Source organism: Hydractinia symbiolongicarpus, chromosome 14 (genome assembly GCF_029227915.1).
Source record: "Hydractinia symbiolongicarpus strain clone_291-10 chromosome 14, HSymV2.1, whole genome shotgun sequence".
Lineage (NCBI taxonomy): Eukaryota > Metazoa > Cnidaria > Hydrozoa > Anthoathecata > Hydractiniidae > Hydractinia > Hydractinia symbiolongicarpus.
In genome coordinates this window covers 3393227-3410971 of record NC_079888.1, presented here as the reverse complement: position 1 = coordinate 3410971, position 17745 = coordinate 3393227, and the positions used below count along the sequence as shown (strand labels likewise).

Here is a 17745-nt window from a genome sequence, read left to right as displayed (position 1 = left end):
TGGAGAATCCGGGCATCGATCCCGGTACCTCTCGCATGCGAAGCGAGCGCTCTACCATATGAGCTAATTCCCCTATGACATATGACTTGTGACAGCAATAAGGAATCTGAATGAGAATCTTCACTGGACGAACTACCGTATATTCAAATTTATGTGAACAGACTGCCTATTATGTGACAAGAAACACGTGTTCCAATTTTTACGATTGGACATGAAAGTCGAGAATCACATCATCAATTTAAGTGAACTTATTTTAAGCAATCGTCGGATCATTCAGCAGCGGATCATCGAATCACTTAAGAAAGAACACCGTCTTTATCTACAACTTTGTCTTTAACGTATAGTGCCTTTACCGACGTGTGCACAATGGATTGGCTAAATTGTCTGCGCGGTATGTAACATACATTGGTTGAACGAAAAAAAATATATATTTCTAATTATTTTATTATACTAATGGAGACACTTTGATTGGTGATATGCACATGATCAAACACTATACGCAATAATATAGAATGTTGGAGAATTCGGGCATCGATCCCGGTACCTCTCGCATGCGAAGCGAGCGCTCTACCATATGAGCTAATTCCCCTATCACATATGACTTGTGACAGCAATAAGGAATCTGAATGAGAATCTTCACTGGACGAACTACCGTATATTCAAACTTACGTCAACAGACTCCATATTATGTGACAAAAAACACGCGGTGGTATTTTTACGATTGGACATGAAAGTCGAGAATCACATCAATAATTTAAGTGAAATTATTGTAAGCAATCGTCGGATCATTCAGCAGCAGATCATCGAATCACTTAAGAGAGAATACCGTCTTTATCTACAACTTTGCCTTTAACGTATAGTGCCTTAACCAACGCTTGCACAATGGATTGGCAAATTGTTTGCGGGGTATGAAATGTACATTGGTTGAAGGACTTAAATATATTTCTAATTATGTTATTATACTAATGCAGACACTTTGGTTGACAATATGCACATGATCGGACACTATTCGCAATAATACAGAATGATGGAGAATCCGGGCATCGATCCCGGTACATCTCGCATGCAAAGCGAGCGCTCTACCATATGAGCTAATTCCCCTATGACATATGACTTGTGACAGCAATAAGGAATCTGAATGAGAATCTTCACTGGACGATCTACCGTATATTCAAATTTAAGTGAACAGTCTGCCTATTATGTGACAAAAAACACGTGTTCCTATCTTTACGATTGGACATGAAAGTCGAGAATCACATCATTAATTTAAGTGAAATTATTGTAAGCAATCGTTGGATCATTCAGCAGCAGATCATCGAATCACTTAAGAGAGAACACTGTCTTTATCTACAACTTTGCCTTTAACGCATAGTGCCTTAACCAACGCTTGCACAATGGATTGGCTAAATTGTTTGCGGGGTATGAAATGTACATTGGTTGAAGGACTTAAAAATATTTCTAATTATGTTATTATACTAATGCAGACACTTTGGTTGACGATATGCACATGATCGGACACTATTCTCAGTAATACAGAATGATGGAGAATCCGGGCATCGATCTCGGTACCTCTCGCATGCGAAGCGAGCGCTCTACCATATGAGCTAATTCCCCTATGACATGTGACTTGTGACAGCAATAAGGAAATTGAATGAAAATCTTCACTGGACGCACTGCCGTGTAACCAAATTTACGTGAGCAGACTGCCTATTATGTGACAAGAAACACGCAGTCTTATTTTTACGATTGGACATGAAAGTCGAGAATCACATCATCAATTTAAGTGAACTTATTTTAAGCAATCGTCGGATCATTCAGCAGCGGATCATCGAATCACGTAAGAAAGAACACCGTCTATATCTACAACTTTGTCTTTAACGTATAGTGCCTTTACCGACGTGTGCACAATGGATTGGCTAAATTGTCTGCGCGGTATGCAACATACATTGGTTGAACGAAAAAAAAAATATATTTCTAATTATTTTATTACACTAATGGAGACACTTTGATTGACGATATACACATGATCAAACACTTTACGCAATAATATAGAATGTTGGAGAATTCGGGCATCGATCCCGATACCTCTCGCATGCGAAGCGAGCGCTCTACCATATGAGCTAATTCCCCTATGACATATGACTTGTGACAGCAATAAGGAATCTGAATGAGAATCTTCACTGGACGAACTACCGTATATTCAAATTTAAGTGAGCAGACTGCCTATTATGTGACAAGAAACATGCAGTCCTATTTTTACGATTGGACATGAAAGTCGAGAATCACATCAATAATTCAAGTGAAATTATTGTAAGCAATGGTCGGATCATTCAGCAGCAGATCATCGAATCATTTAAGAAAGAACAGCGTCCTTATCTGCAACTTCGCCAGTAACATATAGTGCCTTTACCGACGTGTGCACAATGGATTGGCTAAATTGTCTGCGCGGTATGCAACATACATTGGTTGAAGGAAAAAAAAATATAGTTCTAATTATTTTATTACACTAATGGAGACACTTTGATTGACGATATGCACATGATCAAACACTATACGCAATAATATAGAATGTTGGAGAATTCGGGCATCGATCCCGTTACCTCTCGCATGCGAAGCGAGCGCTCTACCATATGAGCTAATTCCCCTATGACATATGACTTGTGACAGCAATAAGGAATCTGAATGAGAATCTTCACTGGACGAACTACCGTATATTCAAACTTACGTCAACAGACTCCCTATTATGTGACAAAAAACACGCGGTGGTATTTTTACGATTGGACATGAAAGTCGAGAATCACATCAATAATTTAAGTGAAATTATTGTAAGCAATCGTCGGATCATTCAGCAGCAGATCATCGAATCACTTAAGAGAGAACACCGTCTTTATCTACAACTTTGCCTTTAACGTATAGTGCCTTAACCAACGCTTGCACAATGGATTGGCAAATTGTTTGCAGGGTATGAAATGTACATTGGTTGAAGGACTTAAATATATTTCTAATTATGTTATTATACTAATGCAGACACTTTGGTTGACAATATGCACATGATCGGACACTATTCGCAATAATACAGAATGTTGGAGAATCCGGGCATCGATCCCGGTACATCTCGCATGCAAAGCAAGCGCTCTACCATATGAGGTAATTCCCCTATGATATATGACTTGTGACAGCAATAAGGAATCTGAATGCGAATCTTCACTGGACGAACTACCGTATATTCAAATTTAAGTGAACAGTCTGCCTATTATGTGACAAAAAACACGTGTTCCTATTTTTACGATTGGACATGAAAGTCGAGAATCACATCATTAATTTAAGTGAAATTATTGTAAGCAATCGTCGAATCATTCAGCAGCAGATCATCAAATCACTTAAGAGAGAACACCGTCTTTATCTACAACTTTGCCTTTAACGTATAGTGCCTTAACCAACGCTTGCACAATGGATTGGCAAAATTGTTTGCGGGGTATGAAATGTACATTGGTTGAAGGACTTAAATATATTTCTAATTATTTTATTACACTAATGGAGACACTTTGATTGACGATATACACATGATCAAACACTATACGCAATAATATAGAATGTTGGAGAATTCGGGCATCGATCCCGTTACCTCTCGCATGCGAAGCGAGCGCTTTACCATATGAGCTAATTCCCCTATGACATATGACTTGTGACAGCAATAAGGAAATTGAATGAAAATCTTCACTGGAGGCACTACCGTATAACCAAATTTACGTGAGCAGACTGCCTATTATGTGACAAGAAACACGCGGTCCTATTTTTACGATTGGACATGAAAGTCGAGAATCACATCAATAATTTAAGTGAAATTATTGTAAACAATGGTCGGATCATTCAGCAGCAGATCATCGAATCATTTAAGAAAGAACAGCGTCCTTATCTGCAACTTCGCCTGTAACATATAGTGCCTTTACCGACGTGTGCACAATGGATTGGCTAAATTGTCTGCGCGGTATGCAACGTACATTGGTTGAAGGAAAAAAAATATATTTCTAATTATTTTATTTTACTAATGGAGCCACTTTGATTGACGATATGCACATGATCAAACACTATATGCAATAATATAGAATGTTGGAGAATTCGGGCATCGATCCCGGTACCTCTCGCATGCGAAGCGCGCGCTCTACCATATGAGCTAATTCCCCTATGACATATGACTTGTGACAGCAATAAGGAATCTGAATGAGAATCTTCACTGGACGAACTACCGTATATTCAAATTTAAGTGAACAGACTGCCTATTATGTGACAAAAAACACCTGTTCCTATTTTTACGATTGGACATGAAAGTCGAGAATCACATCATCAATTTAAGTGAAATTATTGTAAGCAATCGTCGGATCATTCAGCAGCAGATCATCGAATCACTTACGAAAGAACACCGTCTTTATCTACAACTTTGTCTTTAACGTATAGTGCCTTTACCGACGTGTGCACAATGGATTGGCTAAATTGTCTGCGCGGTATGCAACATACATTGGTTGAAGGAAAAAAATATATATTTCTAATTATTTTATTATACTAATGGAGACACTTTGATTGACGATATGCACATGATCAAACACTATACGCAATAATATAGAATGTTGGAGAATCCGGGCATCGATCCCTGTACCTCTCGCATGCAAAGCGAGCGCTCTACCATATGAGCTAATTCCCCTATGACATATGTCTTGTGACAGCAATAAGGAAATTGAATGAGAATCTTCACTGGACGAACTACCGTATATTCAAATTTAAGTGAACAGACTGCCTATTATGTGACAAAAAACACGTGTTCCTATTTTTACGATTGGATATGAAAGTCGAGAATCACATCATCAATTTAAGTGAAATTATTGTAAGCAATCGTCGGATCATTTAACAGCGGATCATCGAATCACTTAAGAAAGAACACCGTTTTTATCTGAAACTTCGCCTACATCGTATGTTGCCTTTACCGGCGTTTGCAAAATGGATTGGCTAAATTGTCTGCGCGGTATGCAACATACATTGGTTGAAGGAATAAAAAAATATTTTTCTAATTATTCTATCATACTAATGGAGACACTTTGATTGAAGGACATTGGTTGAAGGACTAAATTATATATCTAATTATTTTATTATACCAATGCAGACACTTTGATTGACGATATGCACATGATTGACCACTACACGCAATGATGCAAAATGTTGGAGAATCCGGGCATCGATCCCGGTACTTTTCAGATGCGAAGCGAGCGCTCTACCATATGAGCTAATTCTCCTATGACATATGACTTGTCACAGCAATAAAGAAATTAAATGAAAATCTTCACTGGCCGAACTACCGTATATTCAAATTTACGTGAACAGAGTGCCCATTATGTGACAAGAAACGGGCAATCCTATTCTTACGTTTGGTTATGAAAGTTGAGAATGCCATCATTAATGTAAGTGAAGGTATTGTAAGCAATCGTCGGATCATTCAGCAGCGCATCATCGAATCACTTAAGAAAGAACACCGTCTTTATCTACAATTTCGCCTTTAATGTATAGTGCCTTTACCGACGTTTGCACAATGGACTGGCAAAATTGTCTGTGCGGTATGCAATATACATTGGTTGAAGGACTTAAATATATTTCTAATTAAGTTATTATACTAATGCAGACACTTTAGTTGACGATATGCACATGATCAAACACTATACGCAATAATACAGAATGTTGGAGAATCCGGGCATCGATCCCGGTACCTCTAGCATTCAAAGCGAGCGCTCTATCAAATGAGCTAATTCCCCTATGACATATGCCTTGTGACGGCAATAAGGAAATTGAATGAGAATTTTCACTCGACGAAGTGCCGTGTATCCAAATTCTACATGAACAGACTGCCTATTATGTGAAAAGAAACACGCAGTCCTATTCTTACGTGTGTTTATGAAAGTCGAGAATCACATCATTACTTTAAGTGAAATTATTGTAAGCAATCGTCGGATCATTTAACAGCGGATCATCGAGTCACTTAAGAAAGAACACCGTTTTTATCTGAAACTTCGCCTACATCATATGTTGCCTTTACCGGCGTTTGCAAAATGGATTGGCTAAATTGTCTGCGCGGTATGCAACATACATTGGTTGAAGGAATAAAAAAATATATTTCTAATTATTTTGTTATACTAATGGAGACACTTTGAGAGAAGGACATTGGTTGAAGGACTTAATTATATTTATAATTAGTTTATTATACTATTGCAGACACTTTGATTGACGATATCCACATGATTGACCACTATACGCAATGATGCAAAATGTTGGAGAATCCGGGCATCGATCCCGGTACTTCTCAGATGCGAAGCAAGCGCTCTACCATATGAGCTAATTCCCCTATGACATATGACTTGTCACAGCAATAAAGAAATTAAATGAAAATCTTCACTGGCCGAACTACCGTATATTCAAATTTACGTGAACAGACTGCCCATTATGTGACAAGAAACGGGCAATCCTATTCTTACGTTTGGTTATGAAAGTTGAGAATGCCATCATTAATTTAAGTGAAGGTATTGTAAGCAATCGTCGGATCATTCAGCAGCGCATCATCGAATCACTTAAGAAAGAACACCGTCTTTATCTACAACTTTGTCTTTAACGTATAGTGCCTTTACCGACGTGTGCACAATGGATTGGCTAAGTTGTCTACGCGGAATGCAACATACATTGTTTGAAGGACTAAAAAATATAATTCTAATTATTTTATTATACTAATGCAGACTTTTTGATTGACGATATGCACATGATCAAACACTATACGCAATAATATAGAATGTCGGAGAATCCGGGCATCGATCCCGGTACCTCTTGCATGCAAAGCGAGCGTTCTACCAAATGAGCTAATTCCAATTTGACATATGACTTGTGACAGCAGTAAGGAAATTGAATGAGAATCTTCACTGGACGAACAACCGTATATTCAAAATTATGTCAACAGGCTGCCTATTATGTGACAAGAAACACGTGTTCCTATTTTTACGATTGGACATGAAAGTCGAGAATCACATCATCAATTTAAGTGAAATTATTGTAAGCAATCGTTGGATCATTTAACAGCGGATCATCGAATCACTTAAGAAAGAACACTGTTTTTATCTGAAACTTTGCCTACATCATATGTTGCCTTTACCGATGTTTGCAAAATGGATTGGCTAAATTGTCTGCGCGGTATGCAACATACATTGGTTGAAGGAATTAAAAAATATATTTCTAATTATTTTGTTATACTAATGGAGACAGTTTGAGAGAAGGAACTTGGTCGAAAGACTTAATTATATTTCTAATTATTCTATTATACCAATGCAGAGACACTTTGATTAACGATATGCACATGATCGACAACTATACGCAATAATACAGAATGTTGGAGTATCCTGGCATCGATTCCGGTACTATTCGCATGCAAAGCGAGCGCTCTACCTTATGAGCTAATTCCCCTATGACATATGAATTGTGACAGCAATAAGGAAATTGAATGAGAATCTTCACTGGACGAATTACCGTATATTTAAATGTAAGTGAAGAGACCGCCTATTATGTGACAAGAAACACGCGTTCCTATTTTTACGATTGGACATGAAAGTTGAGAATCACATCAATAATTTAAGTGAAATTATTGTAAGCAATGGTCGGATCATTCAGCAGAAGATTATCGAATCACTTAAGAAAGAACAGCGCCCTTAGCTGCAAATTCGCCCGAAACATATAGTGCCTTTACCGATGTTTGCAAAATGGATTGGCTAAATTGTCTGCGCGGTATGCAACATACATTGGTTGAAGGAATAAAAAAATATTTTTCTAATTATTCTATTATACTAATGGAGTCACTTTGACTGACGATATGCACATGATCAAACAGTATACGCAATAATATAGAATGTTGGAGAATCCGGGCATCGATCCCGGTACCTCTCGCATGCGAAGTGAGCGCTTCACCATATGAGCTAAATCCCCAATGACATATGACTTGTGACAGCAATAAGGAAATTGAATGAAAGTCTTCACTGGACGCACTACCGTATAATCAAATTTACTTGAGCAGACTGCCTATTATGTGACAAGAAACACGAGGTCCTATTTTTACGATTGGACATGAAAGTCGAGAATCACATCATCAATTTAAGTGAAATTTTTGTAAGCAATCGTCGGATCATTTAACAGCAGATCATCGAATCATTTAAGAAAGAACAGCGTCCTTATCTACATCTTTGTCTTTAACGTATAGTGCCTTTACCGACGTGTGCACAATGGATTGGCTAAATTGTCTGCGCGGTATGCAATATACATTGGTTGAAGGAAAAAAAAATATATTTCTAATTATTTTATTATACTAATGGAGTCACTTTGACTGACGATATGCACATGATCAAACAGTATACGCAATAATATAGAATGTTGGAGAATCCGGGCATCGATCCCGGTACCTCTCGCATGCAAAGCGAGCGCTCTACCATATGAGCTAATTCCCCTATGACATATGACTTGTGACAGCAATAAGGAATCTGAATGTGAATCTTCACTGGACGAACTACCGTATATTCAAATTTAAGTGAACAGACTGCCTATTATGTGACAAAAACACGTGTTCCTATTTTTACGATTGGACATGAAAGTCGAGAATCACATCATCAATTTAAGTGAAATTATTGTAAGCAATCGTTGGATCATTTAACAGCGGATCATCGAATCACTTAAGAAAGAACACTGTTTTTATCTGAAACTTTGCCTACATCATATGTTGCCTTTACCGATGTTTGCAAAATGGATTGGCTAAATTGTCTGCGCGGTATGCAACATACATTAGTTGAAGGAATAAAAAAATATTTTTCTAATTATTCTATTATACTAATGGAGACACTTTGATTGAAGGACATTGGTTGAAGGACTAAATTATATATCTAATTATTTTATTATACCAATGCAGACACTTTGATTGACGATATGCACATGATCGACCACTATACGCAATTATACAGAATGTTGGAGAATCCGGGCATCGATCCCGGAATCTCTTGCATGCAAAGCGAGCGTTCTACCAAATGAGCTAAATCCAATTTGACATATGACTTGTGACAGCAGTAAGGAAATTGAATGTGAATCTTCACTGGACGAACAACCGTATATTCAAAATTATGTCAACAGACTGCCTATTATGTGACAAGAAACACGTGTTCCTATTTTTACGATTGGACATGAAAGTCGAGAATCACATCATCAATTTAACTAAAATTATTGTAAGCAATCGTCGGATCATTTAACAGCGGATCATCGAATCACTTAAGAAAGAACACCGTTTTTATCTGAAACTTCGCCTACATCATATGTTGCCTTTACCAGCGTTTGCAAAATGGATTGGCTAAATTGTCTGCGCGGTATGCAACATACATTGGTTGAAGGAATAAAAAAAATTATTTCTAATTATTTTGTTATACTAATGGAGACACTTTGATTGAAGGACATTGGTTGAAGGACTTAATTATATTTCTAATTAATTTATTTTACCAATGCAAACACTTTGATTGACGATATGCACATGATCGACCACTATACGCGATAATACAGAATGTTGGAGAATCCGGGCATCGATCCCGGTACCTCTCGCATGCGAAGTGAGCGCTTCACCATATGAGCTAAATCCCCAATGACATATGACTTGTGACAGCAATAAGGAAATTGAATGAAAGTCTTCACTGGACGCACTACCGTATAATCAAATTTACTTGAGCAGACTGCCTATTATGTGACAAGAAACACGAGGTCCTATTTTTGCGATTGGACATGAAGGTCGAGAATCACATCATCAATTTAAGTGAAATTTTTGTAAGCAATCGTCGGATCATTTAACAGCAGATCATCGAATCATTTAAGAAAGAACAGCGTCCTTATCTACATCTTTGTCTTTAACGTATAGTGCCTTTACCGACGTGTGCACAATGGATTGGCTAAATTGTCTGCGCGATATGCAACATACATTGGTTGAAGGAAAAAAAAATATATTTCTAATTATTTTATTATACTAATGGAGTCACTTTGACTGACGATATGCACATGATCAAACAGTATACGCAATAATATAGAATGTTGGAGAATCCGGGCATCGATCCTGGTACCTCTCGCATGCAAAGCGAGCGCTCTACCATATGAGCTAATTCCCCTATTACATATGACTTGTGACAGCAATAAGGAATCTGAATGTGAATCTTCACTGGACGAACTACCGTATATTCAAATTTAAGTGAACAGACTGCCTATTATGTGACAAAAACACGTGTTCCTATTTTTACGATTGGACATGAAAGTCGAGAATCACATCATCATTTTAAGTGAAATTATTGTAAGCAATCGTTGGATCATTTAACAGCGGATCATCGAATCACTTAAGAAAGAACACTGTTTTTATCTGAAACTTTGCCTACATCATATGTTGCCTTTACCGATGTTTGCAAAATGGATTGGCTATATTGTCTGCGCGGTATGCAACATACATTGGTTGAAGGAATTAAAAAATATATTTCTAATTATTTTGTTATACTAATGGAGACAGTTTGAGAGAAGGACATTGGTCGAAAGACTTAATTATATTTCTAATTATTCTATTATACCAATGCAGAGACACTTTGATTGACGATATGCACATGATCGACAACTATACGCAATAATACAGAATGTTGGAGTATCCTGGCATCGATTCCGGTATTATTCGCATGCAAAGCGAGCGCTCTACCTTATGAGCTAATTCCCCTATGACATATGAATTGTGACAGCAATAAGGAAATTGAATGAGAATCTTCACTGGACGAATTACCGTATATTTAAATGTAAGTGAAGAGACCGCATATTATGTGACAAGAAACACGCGTTCCTATTTTTACGATTGGACATGAAAGTTGAGAATCACATCAATAATTTAAGTGAAATTATTGTAAGCAATGGTCGGATCATTCAGCAGAAGATCATCGAATCACTTAAGAAAGAACAGCGCCCTTAGCTGCAAATTCGCCCGAAACATATAGTGCCTTTACCGACGTTTGCACAATGGATTGGCTAAACTGTGTGCGCGGTATGCAATATACATTGGTTGAAGGAATAAAAAAATATTTTTCTAATTATTCTATTATACTAATGGAGACACTTTGATTGAAGGACATTGGTTGAAGGACTAAATTATATATCTAATTATTTTATTATACCAATGCAGACACTATGATTGACGATATGTACATGATCGACCACTATACGCAATTATACAGAATGTTGGAGAATCCGGGCATCGATCCCGGTACCTCTCGCATGCGAGGTGAGCGCGCTACCATATGAGTTAATTCCCCAATGACATATAACTTGTGAAAACAATAAGGAATCTGAATGAGAATCTTCACTGGACGAACTACCGTATATTCAAATTTAAGTGAACAGACTGCCTATTATGTGACAAAAAACACGTGTTCCTATTTTTACGATTGGATATGAAAGTCGAGAATCACATCATCAATTTAAGTGAAATTATTGTAAGCAATCGTCGGATAATTTAACAGCGGATCATCGAATCACTTAAGAAAGAACACCGTTTTTATCTGAAACTTTGCCTACATCATATGTTGCCTTTACCGACGTTTGCAAAATGGATTGGTTAAATTGTCTGCGCGGTATGCAACATACATTGGTTGAAGGAATAAAAAAATATATTTCTAATTATTTTGTTATACTAATGGAGACACTTTGAGAGAAGGACATTGGTTGAAGGACTTAATTATATTAATAATTACTTCATTATGCTATTGCAGACACTTTGATAGACGATATGCACATGATCGACCACTATACGCAATGATACAGAATGTTGGAGAATCCGGGTATCGATCCCGGTATTTCTCGGATGCGAAGCTAGCGCTCTACCATATGAGCTAATTCCCCTATGACATATGACTTGTGACAGCAATAAAGAAACTGAATGAAAATCGTCACTGGACGATCTACCGTATATTCAAATTTACGTGAACAGACTGCCCATTATGTGACAAGAAACGGGCAACCCTATTCTTACGTTTGGTTATGAAAGTTGAGAATGCCATCATTAATGTAAGTGAAGGTATTGTAAGCCATCGTCGCATCATTCAGCAGCAGATCATCGAATCACTTAAAAAAGAACAGCGTCCTTATCTGCAACTTTGCCTGTAGCATATAGTGCCTTTACCGATGTTTGCAAAATGGATTGGGTAAATTGTCTGCGCGATATGCAACATACATTGGTTGAAGGACTTAAATATATTCATAATTACTTTATTATACTATTGCAGACTCTTTGATTGACGATATGCACATGATCGACCACTATACGCAATGATACAGAATGCTGGAGAATCCGAGCATCAATCCCGGTACTTCTCGGATGCGATGCGAGAGCTCTACCATATGAACTAATTGCCCAATGACATATAACTTGTGACAGCAGTAAGGAAATTGAATGATAATCTTCACTGGACGAACTACCGTATATTAAAATTTACATGAACAGACTGCCTATTATGTGACAAGAAACACGCGGTCCTATTTTTAAGATTGGACATGAAAGTCGAGAATCACATATTTAATTTAAGTGAAATTATTGTAATCAATCGTCGGATCATTCAGCAGCGGATCATCGAATCACTTAAGGAAGAACACCGTCTTTATCTACAACTTGCCTTTAGCGTATGGTGGCTTTATCGACGTTTGCAGAATGAATCGGGTAAACTGTTTGCGCTGTATGCAATATACATTGGTTGAAGGTGTTAAATATATTTGTAATTATTTTATTATATTATTGGCAGCGCTTGGATTGACGATATGCACATGATCGACCACAATACGCAATGATACAGAATGTTGGAGAATCCGGGCATCGATCCCGGTACTTCTCGGATGCGAAGCGAGCGCTCTACCATATGAGCTAATTCCCCTATGACATATGACTTGTGACAGCAGTAAGGAAATTGGATGATAATCTTCACTGAACGAACTACCGTATATTCAAATTTACGTGAACAGCCTGCCTATTATGTGAAAAGAACTACGAGGTCCTATTCTTACGTGTGGTTATGAAGGTTGAAAATCCCATCATTAATTTAAGTGAGATAATTGTAAGCAATCGTCGGACCATTCAGCAGCGGATCATTGAATCACTTAAGAAAGAACACCGTCTTTTTCTGAAACTCCGCCTTTAACATATAGTGCCTCTACCGATGTTTGCACAATGGATTGGGTAAATTGTCTGCGCGGTATGCAACATACATTGGTTGAAGGACTTAAATATATTTATAATTTCTTTATTATACTAATGCAGACACTTTGATTGACGATATGCACATGATCGACCACTATACGCAATAATACAGAATGTTGGAGAATCAGGGCATCGATCCCGGTACTTCTCGCATGCGAAGCGAGCGCTCTACCATATGAGCTATTTCCCCTATGACATATGACTTTTGACAGCAAAAGGTAATTGAATGAGAATCTTCACCGGACGAACTACCGTATATTCAAATTTACGTGAACAGACTGCCTATTATGTGACAAGAAACACGCGGTCCTATTTTTAAGATTGGACATGAAAGTCGAGAATCACATATTTAATTTAAGTGAAATTATTGTAAGCAATGGTCGGATTATTCAGCAGAAGATCATCGAATCACTTAAGAAAGAACAGCGCCCTTAGCTGCAAATTCGCCCGAAACATATAGTGCCTTTACCGATGTTTTCAAAATGGATTGGTTAATTGTCTGCGCGGTATGCAACATACATTGGTTGAAGGACTAAAAAAGTGTAATTCTGATTATTTTATTATACTAACTAGTCGATTAGGCCCGTGGAAAAATCCACTTAGGCAGAAAAACAATTGAAAAGTTTTTCATTTGAATTTTGATGACATCAGCAAATATTTCAGTATATTGAATATGCCTTTTACTAAAAAAAATAATCTGAAAATGCATAAAAAGAAAGTATATAAGTCATAATTTAACAAAAAAGTTCTTAAAATCTAACACAAAATATCAAATGTCAAATCGCCTGAAATCCTCCCAACAAAACTTCAGACAAAATATGAAAAACAACGGCGTGCAAGGTGTAAAATCTAGTTAGTAGAAAGTTACGACATTGACAGTCACAACCCAGACAGTTACGACAACAATAATAATAATGTCAGAAATAACACATATCTTAAATATGTATACATCTTATTATGTGATTATGTTGAAAACCTTCAATATTTTAATCTGAAGTGTCGAAAAGAAAGGCTAGCAACAGTAGGCGCAGATCTATGAAATAAGTTCTTTACGCATTTTAAACAATATCAAAAGGCCAAACTTAAACAAACCAAAAACACCTAAAAACAAAAAGTTAAATTTTGAAAAATCTTTTATTCGGTTGCATACCATCCTCTCCCGCAAAAATATGCACAAAATGTAAAAATTAACCGGTTAACAAAACAAATTTTTGTCTAATGATCCGTACTGACTTTACCAAACATTTTAACCTGAAATGTCGAAAAAGCAATGAGCAAGGAGTAAATTTCAAATCAACAAAAAGCATTATTTTGAAAACATTGTATATATATATATATGGTCCTTCCTCACAGAAGTTTACAATAAATGTAGAACACAAAGGTTTATGAGGAGCAAATCAAAATATGAACAAAAATCAGTTCAATTGGCATGTTCTATATTGTCTTCAGCCATAAAATCTTCCACAAAATTGATATGAAACCCATCAAATTCAACTCAGAAAAAGCAGTCATTTAAGTGCATACAAAAATACAACTTGTAGAATATCAAATTATTATTTTTAGTATATATAATTGCATATGGTCCTCCCTCACAACAGTTAAATTTTTGCACTAAATTTGCAACACAAAATACAAATTCTAAATAATTCCTATTGTTTTCCTCATAAGTTTAATCAAAATATAAAAGATGAGAGGTGAACGACAAAATCAAAGTTTGCAGAATTTTATTATTTTGGTATATATATGTCTATTGATATATGCCCTTTATAACAATATTTCAATCCAAAATGTGAAAAAGAAAAACAGTTTGCAACAAAATCAGTTATTCTGATGATATTGCTTACACTTTTTCTCCACAAAAGTGTAAAAAAAGAATGGTTGTAGGAAATACTTCTGATTCAACAAAAATCAGTATTTGCATCTTGTACTCATTAAATATTACCCAAAATTTCAAAAAACTGTGATTTGGAACGCATCAAATTTATAAATAGAGAGGGATCAGTCATTTCGTTATGTTGTACAGAGTCCTGCCCGGTAAAAATTTATACAAAATATAAAAAAACACAAGTTTTTTCGGTGTTGTACTCCCTCAAAAAAGTTGAAAGTTTTCTTAATTGAGACAAAATGCCATAAACAAAAACATTTTAGTCAGAACTTCTAGAACAACAAAAATCACTACACTTAAGGTACCAGAATTACTACATGTTAAATAAAAATCGTTTCGTCATATTGCATGTAACCGATGTATATAAGTTTAGTTACACAAATGTGAAAAATACATTATTTGCATACACAAATTGTGAAAAATACATTATTTGCTTAAAAGCAGTCCTTAAACTCTTCTTAAGTATTATGTAATACTTTTTTAAAAGTTGTTGTGGCTTGTTAATTTAAGCTTAAAATGTCAATTAAAATAAGTTACAGTCACGTTCTTAGCACAGACCACTAAGATTAGCTTACATGTAAAAAGCAACATAAAACTGAAGCTAACATAAGGTAGCTACAGCAGCTAATAGCTGGTCACTTAAATATAAACTGGAGACTTAGCTAGGTATAAAGAACATGGCTACATATTTATAAATTCCTAGCTACCTAGCTAGTTGTTGTTGGTGTGGTTGATGCTAGCTAACAAACATGTCTCGCATCAATAATATCATCAAAACTTTAAAAAACATAAACAAACCTTACAGAAACCTTTCTATACTTCATTTATATACCATGCCCCTTTTTAAATGCTTTTGTAAAGATTTATTTTGAAGGCAAGAGAAGACAAATGCTTAAAAAGGACAGCCATCTTTTTTGCAAACACAATTTCCGTTACTTTGTGCTAGAACTTCATTTAACCAACCAAACAAAACTCGCGGCTTTTTACGACAAAGAAGACATATTTATTTCGGCAGCATCAAAGATTTTTTTCGGCGACATCAAAGGAAAATGACGATATCAACTTTGCCTGTCACAGAGACACGGAACTGGCGTATTATTATATAGATTGCAGACACTTTGATTGACGATATGCACATGATCAACCACTATACGCAATGATACAGAATGTTTAAGAATCCGGGTATCGATCCCGGTACTTCTCGGATGCGAAGCGAGCGCTCTACCATATGAGCTAATTCCCCTATGACATATGACTTGTGACAGCAATAAGGAAATTGAATGAAAATCTTCACTGGACGAACTACCGTATAATCAAATTTACGTGAGCAGACTGCCTACTATGTGACAACAAACACGCGGTCTTTTTTTACGATCGGACATGAAAGTCGAGAATCACATCAATAATTTAAGTCAAATTATTGTAAGCAATGGTCGGATCATTCAGCAGCAGATCATCGAATCACTTAAGAAAGAACAGCGTCCTTATCTGCAAATTCGCCTGAAAAATATAGTGCCTTTACCGATGTTTGCAAAATGGATTGGGTAAATTGTCTGCGCGGTATGCAACATACATTGGTTGAGGGACTTAAATATATTTATAATTACTATATTATACTATTGCAGACACTTTGATTGACGATATGCACATGATCGACCACTATTCGCAATAATACAGAATGTTGGAGAATCCGGACATCGATCCCGGTACCTCTCGCATGCGAAGCGAGCGCTCTACCAAATGAGCTAATTCCCCTATGACATATGACTTGTGACAGCAATAAGGAAATTGAATGAGAATCTTTACTGAACGAACTACCGTATATTCAAGTTTACTTTAACAGTGTGGCTGTTATGTGACAAGAAACACGCAGTCCTATTCTTAAGTTTGGTTGCGAAAGTTGAGAATCCCATCATTAATGTAAGTGAAATTATTGTAAGCAATGGTCGGATCATTCAGCAGCGGATCATCAAGTCACTTAAGAAAGAACACCGTCTTCATCTACAACTTCGCCTTTAACGTATAGTGCCTTTACCGACGTTTGCACAATGGATTGGCTAAACTGTCTGCGCGGTATGGAACATACATTTGTTAAAGTACTAAAAAAATATATTTCTAATTATTTTATTATACTAATGGAGACACTTTGATTGAAGGACATTGGTTGAAGGACTTAAATATATTTATAATTACTATATTATACTATTGCAGACACTTTGATTGACGATATGCACATGATCGACCACTATTCGCAATAATACAGAATGTTGGAGAATCCGGGCATCGATCCCGGTACCTCTCGCATGCGAAGCGAGCGCTCTACCATATGAGCTAATTCCCCTATGACATATGACTTGTGACAGCAATAAGGAAACTGAATGAAAATCTTCACTGGACGAACTACCGTATAATCACATTTACGTGAGCAGACTGCCTATTATGTGACAAAAAACACATTATCGTAAGCAATCGTCGGATTATTCAGCAGCCGATCATCGAATCACTTAAGAAAGAACAGCGTCTTTGTCTGCAACTTCGCCTGTAACAT

General features: G+C 36.5%; 3 non-coding genes across 3 annotated transcripts; all 3 read right to left on the bottom strand.

The window, feature by feature from the left end:
- Trnaa-cgc (transfer RNA alanine (anticodon CGC)) lies at positions 1–73 on the bottom strand. The gene has a single exon. It is a non-coding gene; the product is annotated as a tRNA-Ala (tRNA).
- An 8373-nt stretch (positions 74–8446) lies between these two features.
- Trnaa-ugc (transfer RNA alanine (anticodon UGC)) lies at positions 8447–8519 on the bottom strand. The gene has a single exon. It is a non-coding gene; the product is annotated as a tRNA-Ala (tRNA).
- An 8946-nt stretch (positions 8520–17465) lies between these two features.
- Trnaa-cgc (transfer RNA alanine (anticodon CGC)) lies at positions 17466–17538 on the bottom strand. Its single transcript has one exon. It is a non-coding gene; the product is annotated as a tRNA-Ala (tRNA).
- Positions 17539–17745: the final 207 nt, after the last annotated feature.